General features: G+C 36.1%; 1 protein-coding gene across 1 annotated transcript in view; it reads right to left on the bottom strand.

The window, feature by feature from the left end:
• The window catches only part of LOC106159186 (uncharacterized), a 29330-nt gene that overhangs the window by 9962 nt on the left and 1162 nt on the right, over nucleotides 1–18206 (bottom strand). The gene's annotated exons all lie outside the window — the stretch shown is intronic.

Raw genomic sequence — 18206 nt, 5'->3', positions numbered from 1 at the left:
GAATATGCTTATGAACTTTTAGTCTGATGTAAATCTTGAGATTTGCTTTAACAAAAATTAAGATTACAAAAAAAATCGCCCATCTCATTCACCATGAAGTGCATGAATCCGAGCTGTGCACTACTCCTTACATATATCATGTTTGGAAATAACATTTCTTTGAGTCTCTCTTTCTTCCTCCCTTCCTATCTCCTCTTCCCTCCTTCTCTCCCCCCCCCCCCCCCCCAACACACACAGGGTGCTTACAACCAGCTGTTAGATGGGCACAATTATCTCCTCGACCACTTCACAATTTCCTGTAGTACGGTAATAAGTGGTTGCCTTATTTCTACTCCTTTTTTCATTCACAGATCCATTTAAACAACTACACAGAGGGTTATTACAGCTGACAAATTGGACATTAACGTCACCAATAAGTGCTGATATTTGCAATGCCACTGGCAATTGTTAGTCAAGCTAGCCGCAGATGTAGTTATCTCTCTGACTACATATCTCACCATTACAAAGCTAAAAAACTTGATACAGGCAATCATATTTCCAGGAATTTAGAAAATGACCAATTCAGAAGGCTAAATTGTGATGGAATATAGATCAATGGATGGAGGAAGAGGCCACGTAAGGTTAGGAGACAGAGGGGGTGGGTGGGGGGGGGGGGGAGGGGGAGGGTTCAAGAAAGGAGAAAGAGTACACATAATATTGACTGCTTACATCACGGGCATCTCATATTAATTTTTCACAAATTAATGATGTGTACAGCTTAAACTAAACACATTTTGAATACCTGCTAATCTTGTAACCTGAAAAAGATTTTGCCAATAATTTGGTATGATTTATTGTCTAAGTTGACAAAAAGGTCATTTGAAATAGTTTCCCTGGTGTGTTTGAAGTGAAGATAAATGCAGCCCCCATGAGTAGTCAAGTGGGGAATGTCCACAAACTTGATACCAACCAGCCTTCCCACTCTCAACGTAGCAAAACTCTCATTAAATACCACTCCACACATCAAATAGAGCCAGGAAATACATGGAAATAACAGCATCCAGTAATTAAGCGAAAGAAATTACGCACAAATATTTACACATCTTCCCAGGCCAATAATCCTTTATGAGCTAATAGCAAAATGAAGCTATTTATAATCTCTTTTAAAAAACACCAAGAAAGAAAAGCATAAAAAATCCCTGCTTGGAAAAAACTCATTGAATACTCCAAATCCCCTGGGTAATCAATTTCTTAATATTTCTATAATCCTGGAGATTTCTCTCGATTATCTTGGCTCCAGGAAATAACCATCAATATCATTTCCTTGAATGGTTCTATCAACTCCTGGAATTGCGTATTGATGAGACATTTTTTTGCCTTAGAGTTCGCAAAACTGATACGCTGGAAAGAACTTTATTTGGTCCTGAGGAGAAAAATTGAATGACACTGCCAGAAAGTTCAGACAAGCAACATCTTAGAATGAAAGGTGGACCTCTCAAAGTATACCAGAACAATTTTTTTACTCTACTATATGCCCTCTTTGAAAAAGACCTTTCTGTGAAAGAGGTCCCGGACAACTGGATAGTTAAACCAATGATTTAAGGATCTGGGGCGAAGTGGGAACTCCATGTAATCTGTAGATATGCTGACCCAAGTTGGTCCATCTTCCATTCTAAGTGTAACTACACTATGTACAGGAGTTTGACTCAGTATGCAAGTTCATTAACTGGCTATGTCCAGTGGAGTGTTGAGGTACCTTACTCGGGCCCCTTATATTCTGCCCTTAAGAAATAGCCATACTATTCAGTTGTTTTTTTCTACAAGTTTACTTTTACAACTTTGTCATTAAAATACGCCAATCAATGTGCAAAGGACCAAGTTATTGGGCTTACGCCACTCTAGGTGAAGTCCACTTTGGGATTTGGAGGCAACTCCTTAATTTTCTCCATGATATGTAAAGTCTTATGGAGAGGATAAAAAGGGAATACTGTGGAATGACTTTTTTATTTAAGCTGCCTTTAAACTCCTTCATAAATCAACCAAGGCAAATGAAGCCTTCAGCAAAAAATGTTGGTCTCCTCCTTTATTTTTCATGGTTATTTGGACCCCCTGACCCTGAAAGGTAGATGTAGGGCTAACTTGTCTTCTTTCATAAATCTAAAAGCACACAAAATGTATATTGGTGATCCTGGCTTCGTAGAAAACATTTAGATATTGAAGCTGGAATCTATCCTCCTGTAATTTATGGCAATAACTTTCATTCAGAACAACATCTGGGAAACACAGTCAAGCACTTTCCATATTCAAATGCATCTGTTTTTTTTTCTTATCAGCACCTGAAATTCATAGGGAGGTCCTCCTTTGCAGTTGGGCGTCATCTGAAAATCAAAGCTGAAAAGTATCTTTGAATATCTAAATTTCACAAATGCAAAACATTTTTTTTTCATCAGCTATGTGGGGCCTTGGTAGAATCCTACTATATACCATGTAGCCGATGAATAAATGAATAAAAGAATTCTGTTTTCAAGAAAGGACTAAGAGCTTCACATCAAATATGTTTGAATCAAACTACTGATAGCTGATAAAATGCAGTAGATATATTTTTCGCGCTTTGGTTAAAGCAAACTGATTTGGTCAAACTTTTGGGTCTAGTTGTCACCTAAACTAAAGCAACTGCCTGTCAAAAAACATTATCTTGATTTTATTAAAACAGGCTGGATATCCTCACCAAGAGGACTACTGCACATTTATCCTGTGTCAAAACACCAATTTTTTTTCAGTTAAAAAAAAAAACAACTTTTCGCTGAAGTTCTTTTGCAAATATCCCACCCGGCCCAGGCAAACTACCAGTATATCAGACAAGTCTATAAAACTTGATGATGTTGAACTCAGGGGTTCTCCGTGGAGCCATAAACTATGTGGGCAACTGGTACCAGTTGTGAGTGATGTATGGAGTGGAAACTACTGTGTGGGTACCTTTCAGTGATGTATTAGGAGGTAACGAGTGCAGGTCCAGACCTTACCTCATCAGGTATGGCGAAATACCAGGTAGCAAGTTAGACAAAAAATAAATTAAGTGGTGATATACATCGTTTATGTATCTGGAGAAAAAAAGAAAGGGGGAGGGGTTAGAAGAAGAAAATACCAGAGGAAAAAGGATCCAAGAAGTGATAGAATAGTGGAAAGAAGGGACTAAAGGAAACATTGGTAAGAGAGAGAGAGAGAGAGAGAGAGAGAGAGAGAGAGAATAATGTTCATTGGTATCGCAGGGAGATGGGCCAGATGAAAGGTGGTTGAATGGAAAAAAAAAGACAGAAATTTCAGCTCAGCCTCCACAGTTGCTCTGTATCCAATGCACACAGTAGTGCAGTTTTTTGAAGAGATATGAAGAGTATTTGAGTTAAGAGCAACAGTTAAACAGATCATCCATCACCAAGAAACAGCTATGTACAGATTAAATGGAATGCTTAACAAGATGCAACACTCTAGGAAACCTAATTTCCTTTCAACAGACATCTCGGTGAATGTTGACAAGGATGCAGTTATTTGCACTTTCACAACCAGGTCCCATGCTTCTCATAATTATCAACCAGGTCTCATGCTTCTAATAATTTACAAGTTCCAGAGCCAAGGATAAAAACAGAGCTTGCAAAGAACAACTGAAAACTCTTTCCCATACTGAATTTTTTTAAAATAATATTTCATACAAAGCCCATCACTTTTTTAAAATTCTTTTCACATATAAAAGGGAGGAAACACTCCAACGGAGGAAAATCCCCATCCCTCCAGCACTCATTGAAAAAGTTCTATCTGACAGTTTCCTCGAAGCATAAACAAGCACAACTTCACACAACTATTATCAACAGTTTCAGCAGAGTCCTGTGACCAAAAAAAAAAAAAAAAAAAAAAAAAAAACAGGTCTGCTGCATTAAACAATCTGGTCAGCAAACAACTCATTCAGATTACTCAAAGAAATGTGTTAATGATTTTGCCGAGTTAATTATTATGAGTTCTGTGTCCAGTATGTGTACACAGTGCACCAGTTGCCTGTCCATTCATCAATCTCAAATGCCCAGACTGGAGACGAGGAGGAGGCTCACTTTACCCCTCACAGATGGGAAAACACCACTGTCTGGGTTCATTTGGTTTGAGCTCTGCAAATTAATGGCAGACTTCACTCAAGGATTAAAGCACAGAAAGCTATACTGGGGGATTGCGGACTGGCTTCTGTATAGGGCCCTGTTGGTGACTTTTTACAGTGGAAACTAAACATAGCTTGGTTTTATACTCAATCTGACACTGCCCTGATACGGTTTTAGTAATCTGTTCTAATCAAGGTTAGGAATTTCAATTTTTTCTACTAACTCCATCTGAGTTTTCATATAAAACATCCACTTTTTACCACATCAATTTACCAATGAGGCTTAATAGTAGGTATCTGCAATGAAAAAAACTAGAGGATCAGAGAGGCGATACCGCCTCCTGATATTGTACCACCAGCTGGGGTAAGCGCATTTGTATGGGAAAGAAAAAGAAAGTGGGGCCCCACCTGTATGGTTGTGGGTGACAAGCTGCAGGAAATGTAGTAAACAAGGTGTTTTTTTTTTTTTTTTTTTTTCCAGTTTTGGCATCTAATGGCTGCTTTTCCCATGAAAATGCACCGATTGACCCCGAACTTCCACACATTAAAGCAGTCTGCAATTGTAACCCCTCAGTATAATATGAGAGCTAAGGTCTGCTTAGTTTCTGAACATTGGCACAAACAAATATCTTTTTGCAGAAATTCCCTTTTTTGCGATCTAGGAGGATAATTGGTAATGGTGCCTTTTATCCCACGCCACCCTGCAGAGCCGTACGATATGGGTTGGTACTAAAACCACGAATACCCCCAGCTTACACACTGGTGGTACTAACTATGGGCATATTTTTGCCAGTTTTGAAAGTATAAGCACTGAAAAAAGTTGCAAAGTTCAGTCCATGGTGAAAAGTAGGTCAAAGGTCAATTTCAAGGTCACAGTTAAATTGCCAGTATATGACTTCCTATTCAACTTCAATAGTAACTATTGACCCAACTCTTCTAGTTTTGGAGATATAAGAGACTAAAAATTTTTAAACTTCAGTTAATGGTGAAAAGTAGGAATGTACTTTTTGATACAGCATAACTCGTGCACGTATGGAAAACAAAAAAACGGAGACCACCTCCAGTGTTGGGCTTGACATGCTCTATCAAATGCAAAAAACAAGAGGTCTCTAGCATTAACGACTCCAGAATTAGAGAGAGTTTTATGTTTCAGCATCTAATGGCCGCTGCTCCCGTGAAAATGCATCGATTGACTTGAAACTCACAGAGATGAAAGATAACCTGAAGGGTAACAACTACCAAAAATATTAGAGGTTAGGTCTGCGTAGTTTCTGAATATCAGCACAAATAATTTTTTTTTCGTAAAAAATTCCCTTTTTTTGAAAATTTTGGCCTGTTTGACCTTGAAATAAAGGTCAAAGGTCAAATCCAAGGGCATATTTGGAATCCTCATATGTGACTTTCGGTCAGACTTCTATATTAATTTTTCCCATAATTCCTTCAGTTTGGGAGATATATAGCATTGAATTTTCAAAAATTTTGACAAGGGTGCATTTCAACGAGCGTCATGCCCAGGCAATTGCACCAATCGAGACAAAAAAACCAGGGGGTTCAAGTTGAGATTATATGTGACCTAAATCCAAGAGATGGGGATACAGGCCCATGCAGTCTAGGAAGAGAAGCGGTAACGGTGACTTGTATCCCACGCCACCCTGCGGAGCCGGCGGAGCTCACGGAGCCGGCGGAGCCGTACGATACGGGTCGGGACTAAAACCATGAGTACCGCCAGCGTACACGCTGGTGGTACTAAAAATGCATTTCTTTCAACTTATCTCTAGGACATTCACAATCCCAAAATTTATAACCAACTTATAAACATGAGGTTCTTTAGAAAACCTTATTTTCTATGCATGAAGAGAGGCAGTGGAGTGCTGGTAAGGCTAGTGTTTCTTTTCTGTGAGCCTGACAATCAAGTACAAGACTGGGTGCTGGTAGAGCAGATGTACAGAACACTCTTCCGTCTGTTTAATTGATGTCTCATTTACATTGGGTTCCATCAAGCTGTAAAATGCACAAAACTTATTATTCAGACAATCAGAGTTATCCTACCTGTGATTTTTTGCCAACTTTCCTGGAGGATAGAAGCTCTTCTTTTAATTACTCAAAATGGATTTGATATTATACAATTTGTAATGAAATAAGTTCAGTTCTTCATAACCACAGATAGTGAGACCATCATATCTTCCTGTACGTTTCAGAGGCAAATATTGACATCAGGAACTTTAATTATTTATTACTTTTATAATAATTTATTATTTATAATTTATGTATTATTAAATAAGTACCTTTGCAGGATATCTACTAATTTCATTATTACTTATAAAAATAAGTGCATTTGAAGAAATGTAGATACAGCAAAAATAATTTTGGAGCATTTTAAATCAAATAGCATACTTTTAAAAAGCAACAAGTAGTGAACTGCTAAATTTGCATAAATCACATAACCAATAAAGACATTTGATGATACTAAACCTTTGGTCACAAATCCTAAATAATATTTTCTGTCAAGTAATTAATCAATAACTTATGTTTCTTCTAGGAAAAAAAATCCGAAATGATGTGAATAATCGTTTTGCTATTCTTTTTTTTTTTTACAACGAAAAAAAAAAAAAAAATACACACACACACACACACACACACACACACACACACACACAAAGCAAAATGAATACATAAATTAAACAATATTTTCTTGTGAAGAAATATTCTTTGTATTGTACTTTCAAATCATGTATCGACCATTTCACATAAACATCCCCCATTTATAAACACATTATGACATATATAAACCTTTTTTCTTTTTCTATTCTGTTTAATTTACTGCTTTTGCTTGGGATACTGAGAAATTAAATGAAATGGGTTTATGTGGAGATGGGAAAGATGTTACAGAGGGAAAAACACTAATCTATAATGACTTGGCTCATACATATTACATAACTTATTTACCATAGCATCCAACGAGAGGTCCAGCTTCTCACTGCAAAATGTAGATGAAAGCATTCAATAATCAAAAACTCCCTTTAAAATTGATAAATAAACTCCCCATGCACAGTTTCTGCCAATTATCTGTCATGCACAGCAAAGCTCCCAAAGTCCGGTCTTCAAGGCTGTGAGTTCTCTGAACAATGACAATCCGTCCTGAACTGCCACATAAAAAGTGACAGAATGTATCGAAATGTCTACAGTAAGACCATCACCACTGACTGGTCATATGAAGGGTGTGGGCTCACCTGACTCCCTTCCACCCACCCCAATCACACTTTCACTGGTCAATATCGCACTATCGAAAAGATAAACGGAGGAAAATAGTGTGATACCAGCCACCAATACTGGCAATATAGATACAGCTAATAACATATAGGAACAATTAGCCACAATGGTGATTGTGTTATCAAGTATGCCATGTCACTTGAACATGATAATGCTTTCAGAGTGTTACCCAATTTAATAAAATACAGAATAGGCAAGTTGTAGAAAAGGCAGAATAAAACAGTTTTATGGGGAATAAACAACACATTGTCAATACATTAATTGGATGAATGTTCATCATTTAAAACCCAGGCAATCATTTACAATGCTTCAATTGAGCTAATCAAGAATTGTCATGAAAAACAACTAAATGACACGCATGATTAAACACTTTACATTCCTCCATAGGCCTGTGTTATACCTGAATCCCACTGCTTTATGGACCTCCACATGCAATGTTTGAGGAAACAGCAGGGAACCGGAGGAAAAAGAATTCACCTTACATGTTTTAAGAAAATATTTCAGCTCTAACTTCTGGAAGCAAGCACTTGATTGCAACTCCCCTGTGCATGTTTGTAGTGATCTAGCTCCATAGGATACCATTAACTATAACAGTTTTTTTAGACAAACATCCCATCTTTCATCAAACAAGGAATTAACTTGTCTTTCAATTTTTTTTTTTTTTTACAAATTTCATTTTAGTTGTCATAATAATTATCACAAGCATTAAGAATTCTTTTTTTCAGCTAACAAGAGTCTAGGCTCTCTCTATATAATCCCAGTTACACCAACATGTTTGCATATTTTGGAAATAAAATAAGCTAACATATGGTCAGCATATCTATCTCCCTACTTCGTACACAGGATAATAGGGCTTCAGACCCAAGAGAGAGAGAGAGAAAGAATGAAGTTCTTTAACTGCACTGTCTTCCTAAAGCTCTACACAACATAACCTATTATTGTGCCTAGTGGTACAGCCCCTCCATACTCCATGGAACAGCATTTTTTTTTTTTTGGGAGGGGGGGGGACACTAGGATCTGTTATTCAATTTTCTTGTGTGAAATTACCATGATGGGTGTGAGCAATCAGATATTATGATGAACACCCAAAGCACACAAATTAACAGTATCAAAAACCAATTAAGTATGTGTACTAGTATTGTAGCTGGTAAAGCTCTTCTGCCTTCAGGTGCAAAACACTGGAACTTCCATGATGACAAGGGTTTGCAAGCATGTTGCACACTGGGTCTAGTTTGTGTATGCCTAAGTAAAAAGACATGAATACTGAATGATTCATTCTTCTTTTATCAACTGGCTCTTTACCTGACTAACTTACATTACATGCTATGTGGAACGTACACAAGCACTACATTAATGGGGCATGATGGGTAAGAACGTTCTCAAAAGCAGCCAGCACAAGACAGACGGCTTGGATTTAACTGTCTTACCACCGTCTTCCGTGGATAAAAATTTCCAATAACCACATCAATCCATGCATCAGTTGTCTTCGGTTTTCCCACCTGGATAGCAACTGATGTAATTTCACCGGTTTATTTTTATGCTAAATGTTCACAGATATCTGGTGAAGTTCAGATTGAGCTATGAAAAAGAACTGATGATTGAATTCCTCTTCCCTTGTGTCTTCACTGCGACATTTGGATTAGTAAATGAAAAGGAGAAGATTACATGTGGAGTGTAACGTGTGACTAGAACCACTTCTGTGTGGAAGAGCAAAAGTGGCTGTAACATGTCGTTCCTGACCCAGAAACGAGGTATTCCCGAGGTCTGCCTCAATATTTTACAAGCTGTTTAATCTTTAAGATGCAGCCATGCACAGACTTTCTGACACTTTCTTTCCTTTAAATATGGAGTAACATCATCCGTCATCAGCATTCAAGAAATCACACTTTTTTTTTCACAAAGAATTTCCTTTAATTTGAGTGTTACTGTTGTTTATTAGAGAATCCATCTACTCATATTTGGTAACAATGCTGGCAGCCCTGCATGGCCAAACGCTTTAGGTAAAAACTGACAGCACAACATGGAAACTGTACAGTCATCGAGGCATATCAAAACAAGCCTGAAAGTGTGTGCAAACTTATCTTGTTCACAGATAGTTTAACTTGAAGTTTATGTCTCAATCAAAAAACATCACTTTAGTGCATAGGACCAGTCAAGCATTGTACCAGAAGTGACTCATGCTAATTAATGTCTTATCTAAACACAGATAAAAACATTTTTGCTTAGAAAATATTGATGGCACTCATTTTTATAAGTGATTGAATGAATCATTTTTACAGCTAGTAGTTTTTTTACTTACTTCACTTTCATCTTTATTCTTAAGGACTACTATATATTCTTACAATTAATGTCATCAAAAATAAAATATTTGTACAAAAGTACAGTGTGAACAGGCATATATTTAATAAACGTTCACACCAAATTTACCAACTACTACATTTTTTCTTCAATTTTTGTTGCATATAAGAGGGCAAACTGACATAAACAAATTACAAAGAAAAAAAGAACATCCCTTGAGTGAAATTTTTCTCAAACATTTCCCTTTATTTCAAAAGAGGGTTATCTTTTAACTCTCGCTGGTTGTGCCAACGTCATATAATGCACTCAACAATTACACGCATAAATGAACCAATCTTAACTGGAGAGGCACACAATCCTATTCTTTCAGGATGGCTTCCTTTACTGAAAGCTACGCCAGATTAGATCTCCCAAAACTACCAGACTGTACCAGATAAAACATAGTGACAGAACCCTGGATGAAAAGAGAACAGTGCTAATGTGGCCAGCTATACCGTTCGGTGTTTGCATCATCATAAAAAAAAAACTGCCCTCTTAGGCCTAAATTTATTTTTGCAATTAACCAACTTGAGAAAAAAAGACACCTTTAATAAACAAAAACCAACTTGATATAATCTCAAATTGCGAAATAAAGGCAATGCTTTCAATAATACATGTAAAAAGTTTTGGTCTAGTTTCTAAGAATTTTTGGAAGTTTCTTCACACAGACTGTGTGTTATTTGTACCAAGGCTGAAGTGGCACAACTTTCCACACATGCACAACTCACAAGCAATCATCGCTTTACAACAGCGAGACGACTCACACTGGGCTAAAATTGGAACAATTTTACGCCTGAGGCTTTCATTTAAAAGTCTTAAGTTGCCGCTATGTGGCACGAATTTCAGTTGGAATATAAATACACCAAGGATTTCAGTGTCCTGGTACTTTACAAGAGACGGGTTAGTAGGGTCAACTTGATCTTCCATGTAAAATGGCAGTCCAATTCACCTGACATATTCGCTCTGTGCACCGTGTGGCACAACCCCCTCCACTGGCCCAGCACTGCCAATTTGTACACTTCCTTTTTTACTTGATCAGAAAATTCCATGACTTAATTATAGCCATGCAAACCATGTGTGGGTTGAAGGAATTAATTAGAAGCATCCCTCTAAAGCAGAGGCGCTGGCCTGAGATTTATCCCAACACTTACTGGTTTCCCTTGTGAAGAACAAAGGCCAAGGGTGGTTACCATTCAACGAGTCAAAAGGGACCTTCTAATCAAGTTTACTAATAATTCCCCCTGGTTTGGTTTTATTTTAAATTTGATATCCACTTTACCGCATGTAATGGCAAGTTATACCATTTTATTTATCTTTTAAATTTCCAATAAATGTGAACAGCAGATTTTTGGCATGTATCATAATTCAGCAATTTTCTAGCTTTAAAAAATCACATTAGTGCATGCACAATATGGAAGGAAAAGGCAGCTTTTAAATGTTTTCAGGATGCACAGTATAGTGTTGGAAAAAAACTCTGATACGTCTTAAATTTAATTCATTTGCCTCACAGAAGATGGTAAATATATCAGTATCCAAAAGTAAATATATAATATGCTGCACCATCCTCTTTCAAACTCTCATCATCAATACAAAATTGCAGAGCACTTAGGATTTGATTTCATCTCACAATGAACCGATTCCCCCACAGTAGGACTGTTCAGACAATACCTATCTTGACACATACATGGGGAGAAAACATGTCATCAGAACCACATCAGAATTCACACACACACACACACACACAAAAAAAAAAAAAAAAAAAAAAAAAAATGCTGAAGCAAAATAAAGAGTTTAAATGAAGAGACAGATATTGACAAAAAAGCCCAACCTTTACCTCTGAAAATATAAATCCTGGTTGCCTGACAACATGTTCTTGGCTGACTTTGGTTTTAAGTTTGACCTCGCATGAACAGACCTTTGAATCACCTCACTTGACCAGAAGCACACAGAGAATAATAAACAATGGTCTGCAAGGAGCAGTGTTTGTGATAAGTATGGCAGATATCAATGGCAAAAATCTTTCACTACATACATGCCACTTGATCAGATTTGTTACAACTCTTTTCAATCATTTTTCCAAATGGGTACATTTTTTACTATCATAGGATCTTTCACTTTTCCCTGTATGTGCATGTCTCCAGTGGAATAGGACCCTAATGCTTAAGCTATAGGGCTCCAGATTAACTTTTAAAAATCCAAATTTTCCATCTTTTCTGCTGTGTGTGTGTGTGTATGTGTGTGTGCTTGTTAGTGTAGTCACAGATGTATTGAAAAGACAAAAAAATGTGGACCAGACTCTACACACTGCTTGAAAAGCAACTGATAACACTTTCAGTTTAGCTCCATCTCTGGCAAATCTGCTGGAGTTGCTGAGGAGAGGCATGCTGTGATATTGTCCATCTGTTGTAGGTTCAGCATGTCAAGAGTTTATCTGGGATATCAAAAAATAACTCTTCTTCCATAAGGCAAACTGAATTATACATCAATTTCACATTAATATTATACTGTTTTCAAACTGATGATTTTGAAAGGTAATTACAAAAATGGCTTTTAATCTTGCAAGGGGGCTTGTATCTTTTTTGTCTGAATGATTCCTTAGTTTGTTTTTAAATTTGGCAACAAAGAAGAATAAAATGCCCATCTCCAAGTTTAGATTTTTGAAGTCTAAATAAAGCAACTTCAGTCCCTTTTTACAAAGTACCCAAACTGTGTACCCAAACATCTCCTTGAAATCTTTCTCATTAATTTTTTTAGGAATTAACTTTTTCTCATTTTTCTTTTATTTCCAAGGGTCACCAAATAACTCATGGACATTTTTCTCAGAATCCAGACAGTCCCAAATCAAAGATAACTTAATTTGTGGCAGCCTGAAGCATGCAACTCCCCTGGGGAAGGCCTTTCATATATCAAGTCTTCTTTTAATGAAATATTCAAGACAATTATGCTATATTAATGTTTCTTGTTATTATTAGCCATGATCTGGTGAAGGATCTTTCCATAGAAATGCACTGATGTGAAAGGATATTTTGCTAAATCAATTACTTTTTGGGCTCATCTTTTCTAAACTGTTTTGATTGATCAAAAAGTAAATGATGAGTAAAATGTTCTGAATGAGTTCTTCTACGAGCATTTGGACAGTCCCTCCAGAATTCCCTCCAGTTTGTTTTAAAGAGGAAAACATTTTCATTATCACAACTATGAACGGTAAAATGTGATTTTCATTAGGGTTCTCTAGCTCTGGCATCCTTTGAGCCTATGTCTTACGTAATTCTATCTAGTCAAATTAGGAAATTTTAGCAGCTTACATTTTTTGTTGTCAGACAATTAACAAAATTAGAGTTTTACACAGAAACTTGCAGCTGCCTCAATTACTTACAAGAAAATTCTGTTACTGCTGGCTTTCTTTTTGATGGTCAGTAACAGAACAGGAGAAAACAAAACAGATTTGAAGTTGTCGAGAATCGCTTTTTAATAAAGTTCATATTTCTTCCATCTAGCGCCCCACTCGATGGCATTAATGACTCTTCATCTCCTTTGAGGCATTTGCATTTATTGCTCTTTTAGCCAGGAGATTGCAGAGATTGGGTCAGCCCTCTTGTCATGCATTGAATGGCGGCTACCCAATCTTCCACATCTATTTGATTTAAAATGATGAGTGAAAAGTCATAACTGGCAGCTCCACATTTACAATGATTCCACAGATGCATATCTCTGTGGAGTAGCATCCCTTTACAGAGATGATATTGTGACATTCAGGTAGATGTGCTCTGAAGTTTTTTATCTCTCTTTCTCATCTCTGCCCTACAGTTACAGTGGCCCTCGGCTAAAAAAAAAATACAAGACAAAACGGCAGATGGGAACTGACCTCACTTCACTAACAGATTCATAACTCTCATACTGGGTTTTAGGCATCAATAGAATGTTCCCAAAACTAAAATAAATAAATTAATTAATTAATGAGTAAATAAAAATATTACCATTTTCACTTCCACTTAAAATTTATTTTTGGATTTCAAATACTGTTTAAAGCACAAGTGTACACAAACAATTTTTTTTTCATTTCTAAAAGAATAATTTTTTCAACTATTTCAAATTCAACTTTATTTACCTTTAGAGATGGTTAGCGTATACCTATATCTAGATGGTGCATGTTGTCATGGTCCTTTTAAATAAGCTAAAACAACATCGAAGCAAACCAAGCCCTGCGGCTACATGCTGAGGCACACTGGACCTGCCAAAATTGCAGCAGACTGGACGAAACCTGATTGGTCATTTTCAATAAAATAGTAAAGGTCTTGAAATTACTTTCATGTGTACTAGTAAATAGACAGGATAACCGACTTGCTGTTTGCCTGGAATGAAACCTCCATTTAACAGGGAATCTAAGAAATTCTACAAATTCATCAACCTCAAATTGCATTTTTAGCAAACAAGAAAAAAACCTCAACTGACATGTGCTCAGTAATGGTTCAAGGATTTGGCAATGGGATTTCTACATTTAGTGAGAGAAAGGGGTTGAATTTCAGTGTGCCAGACAGGGAATCTTTTTCATCCTGATTTAATAAAAAGAAAAACGAGGAGCCAGAAGAGGTAAACAAGTCATAGCTTACGCCTAGTGCCTACGGCAGTGCTATGGACAGAAAACTTAAAACCCCTCACAACTGCAGGGAAGACTTGAGAGGGTGTTGAAAGTGGGGGGTGGGAGGGGGAGGGGGCAAGAAAACTTACATATTTCTAAACCCAGGAGCTAAAATGTGTTCAATGAATGTATACACAAACAGGTATACACAAATCAATAAGCAATAAGAAATGTTACACAGACTACAGAACCAAACTTATTTTTTTGGGGTCTTCTAAATTACTAAAATTCTTTATCTTCTTTTCCTGCACATATTACTACTAGTAACACTACTAATTCCCTTAAAGCACAGCTCACATGACCTGGAGGAAGATAGTACTGTGAACAATTTCCTGATGTAAAGAGGCTACATCAAAGAGACAGTGGTTGTAACATAGAATGTATAATTAACAGGTTAATGAATGCAGACTTCCTCACACCTTGGCTGTAGAGATCTTAAGTTACAGCTACAGTATTCTGATACACTGCTTGGCTGCTTCAGAGTATGAAGCATAACTATGGAAAACATCTGGAGGGACTCCAAACTTTGTCAAAGTCTTTGGCTGTATTCACACAGGGCTTATATGATTGAGCCTAACCAACCTGGTCACACAAAAAATTCCCCCATAGGTGTTCAGAACTGGTCTTACTGAAAGATAGAACAGTCTTACTACTAATGACACTAGACCAGATTGCTTAACATCAGGTTTTAATCTCTGCTAAGATGAGTTGTCCCATGTGACAGTTTCTTAAGACAAATTTTCCAACTTACTCCTAACAAGTTCAGCTCTTTAATTAATGCAACTTTTATTATCAAAATGGAACTAGTCTCATTTTGATCCATCACCCAAGACATATACAGATGTGCATGAGCTTTAATATCACTAAAGGAATCCGTCAGCTGAGTAATCCACCTTGATAATATTCATATATTTCCTTCTATCCACATTTAGATAATTTAACCCTCAGATATCTATAGCTATCAAAACATTTCCATAAGGTAAAAGGACTTTATATTTTGAAATTTTGATAATTTTTTTCATACAAGAGTGCAGAGTACACAATATGAGTTGCTACTGTTGTTAGAGCATGTACCTTAGATTGTGGATTGCAATTAAACCCCAGTGTGCACAATATGACCACCCAGCAAAACTGGGTGTACATTGAGAATAGGGTCTCCTTTCCCTAACTTCACTGCAATTAACAGTTTAGTTAGTTCATTCAAAATTCAAATCATTCTGGAACCCTTTTTTTTTAAAGTGAATATGTGAATGCACCCTTAGCAGAAATATAAGCAGAGAAAAGTAGAGCTGGTAAAGCTCACTCAGGAAATGAGAAATGAAAGGATATAGAAGAGGCCCCTGTTAGCGCAGTACATACGTCTACTCTAATTAAACTCCGGGCTGCGGATATGTAAGGAGAGGTGTTAAAAATGAAACCTTGCAATTGGACTGATTTGAGAGAAAGCGTAAAAAACCTTATACCCCTCCTTTGTTCTGTTTTTTATTAAGCATATGAAGGGAAACGTGATAAGCTTTCAATTTTTGTGTTAAACATGGTGAGTGAGTAATGTTCTGTATCTTCTTTCCCAGACAGATACTAGCAACTTGAATGACATCATCATCGCTGAGGCAATGGTATGTCAGTTTAGTTTTCCCTTCTTTAAATAACATCTACCACTCGGAGCAAGAGAAAAATATAAAACAAATCATTCAAGACCTAAGAATTTTTCTCATTTCACTAACATCAAATAATAAACAAGTTAATGAATGTAAAAAATATGCTGCTTTTCAGCTTTAAAAATAAAAAAGGCTTCAATAGAAAAAGCGACTGGCTGGCAAAATGAAAAAAAAAAAAAAAAAAAAAAAAAAAACACCCACAAGAATTGAGGAAAAATCAAACCACATACGAAAATACTCTCTAAACCACAAAAACCATAACATCACATCAACCTTGAAGCAGATTCATGATATTTACATAAAACATTATAAGTTAATTGATACTTAGTAAGTGAATTTACTCAAAATCATCTTGAGGATCATTTAATTTTTTCTTTTTGCCCAGTCATCTTTCAGCAAAAAGAAGGCTAAAAATTGCAAAATATCTTTTCATTATTTTTCAGCTTAGGTAAATATTCAAACACTAGACTGACATTATGTTGTTTTGCGTAACTTGAAAATGAAATTGTCAACCTATACTTGAATGGAAAAAAAGATATACTACTATTTTAATTAAGACATCAAGTACTTTTTTCTGGTTTGCTACAAAAATTTCACAGGATGTCTTAAACATTATAAGGACAGTTCATGTGGTTGAAGACAGTCATCAATCTCTGATTGTAAACACAGTCTCTATTTTATCCAATGGATGGGGGAGGCGTTATATCTAAACATAGTTATACTATAACTTTTACTCAGAAGGGGTTGTCTTAGGGGGTGTGGTGGTTGCTAAATGTTCTTCACAGCTATACCAGTCAAAAAATATGGTACACAAAGTATATGCTCAATTAAAATTAATACAAAATCAAAGATATCTCTTAATGTAGCTGTTTTAGTATTATTGACCATTACAGCCACTTTAGACTGCTCAATTTAGCCGACTTAAGACACTGTGGGAAAAGCTGGGACTCACAGCAAAGTACACCTTCCAGTGTCTTTTTGACTAAAGATGATTCAGAAGATGTGACCCAGAAGTAAGATGGGACAAATGACAATGAGGACCAAATATTGGTTGGCTAAAACGTCTGCAATGGGAGTGCTGGTGGTTGAAAAAATTAAATCATGGCTAATTTTTAGTTAACTCTTAGTATAAAAAATTCATTATATATATATTCAACATCATTGCCCTTTAGACCAAAAATGTCTAGTTTTTAAAAAAAGTCAAAACTATACAAAGAGAGTTACAACAAGCATTTTCATAGGACAGCAACCAAAGTCTGTGACATTTTGAAGAATAACCACATCATTTCCCTCCACAAACAAGCCATCCTTGAGAGTACTTACCAATTAAGCACTTCATTCATAGCTTCAACCAATCAATGTAAAAAATTACAGCGTTGTAAATAACTTCCTAGGATAACTGATTACGATTCAGTATATGAACCGTGTAATGATTGCCCTAAGCAAATGGAACTTTCTTTTACAGAGACTGCTATGTCTATATACATACCTTCTCTAGTTCACTGGATGGTCTGATATAGTACACATAACAGGGCTATATATAGGAGAACATGACAGAGAAAAATCACTTATCTGCCATTACTGGCCAATAAAAATTGAAAACTGAAACAAGGGTTGAGAACTGCACTTCAACTGCAGTTATTCATCTTTTCAATATTGTTTTGATGTGCATAGACAGAATCAGACAGTCAAGCAATTCTCACAAATTATAATATTTACATCTGTCAAAAGTTTTTTTCCATGTTTATAGGTAGCACTTCAAAAATGTTGACTGTTGTATTTAGTGTCAACAGTTTGCGAAATATTAATTAATTAATTAATTTTAATAAATTATGAATAAGGTTTTCCATTGTATCTAATTAAATTGATGAAGAGTTTATTTAGAGATTAAACAATGAGAATCATACATCAGTTTCTAATCACCATCTATGAACTTTGATAATGTGCGTTGATTTTGTGCAGGAATGGCATTAACACTTTATTACAATATCTACGCATATATATATATATATATATATATATATATATATATATATATATATATATATATATATATATATATATATATATATAACAATGGCTAGGTAGCGTCTGATATTTTGACAGAATTTGTGTATGTTGTGTTAAAACCTTTGATCTTGGACTCACTGTAACTGCAATCCTGTTGAAAGGCCTGTAGTCA

Source organism: Lingula anatina, chromosome 3 (assembly GCF_051362555.1).
Source record: "Lingula anatina isolate TDL-2025a chromosome 3, LinAna3.0, whole genome shotgun sequence".
Lineage (NCBI taxonomy): Eukaryota > Metazoa > Brachiopoda > Lingulata > Lingulida > Lingulidae > Lingula > Lingula anatina.
The sequence above is the reverse complement of the archived record's forward strand: the minus strand, read 5'-3'. Positions and strand labels throughout refer to the sequence as shown.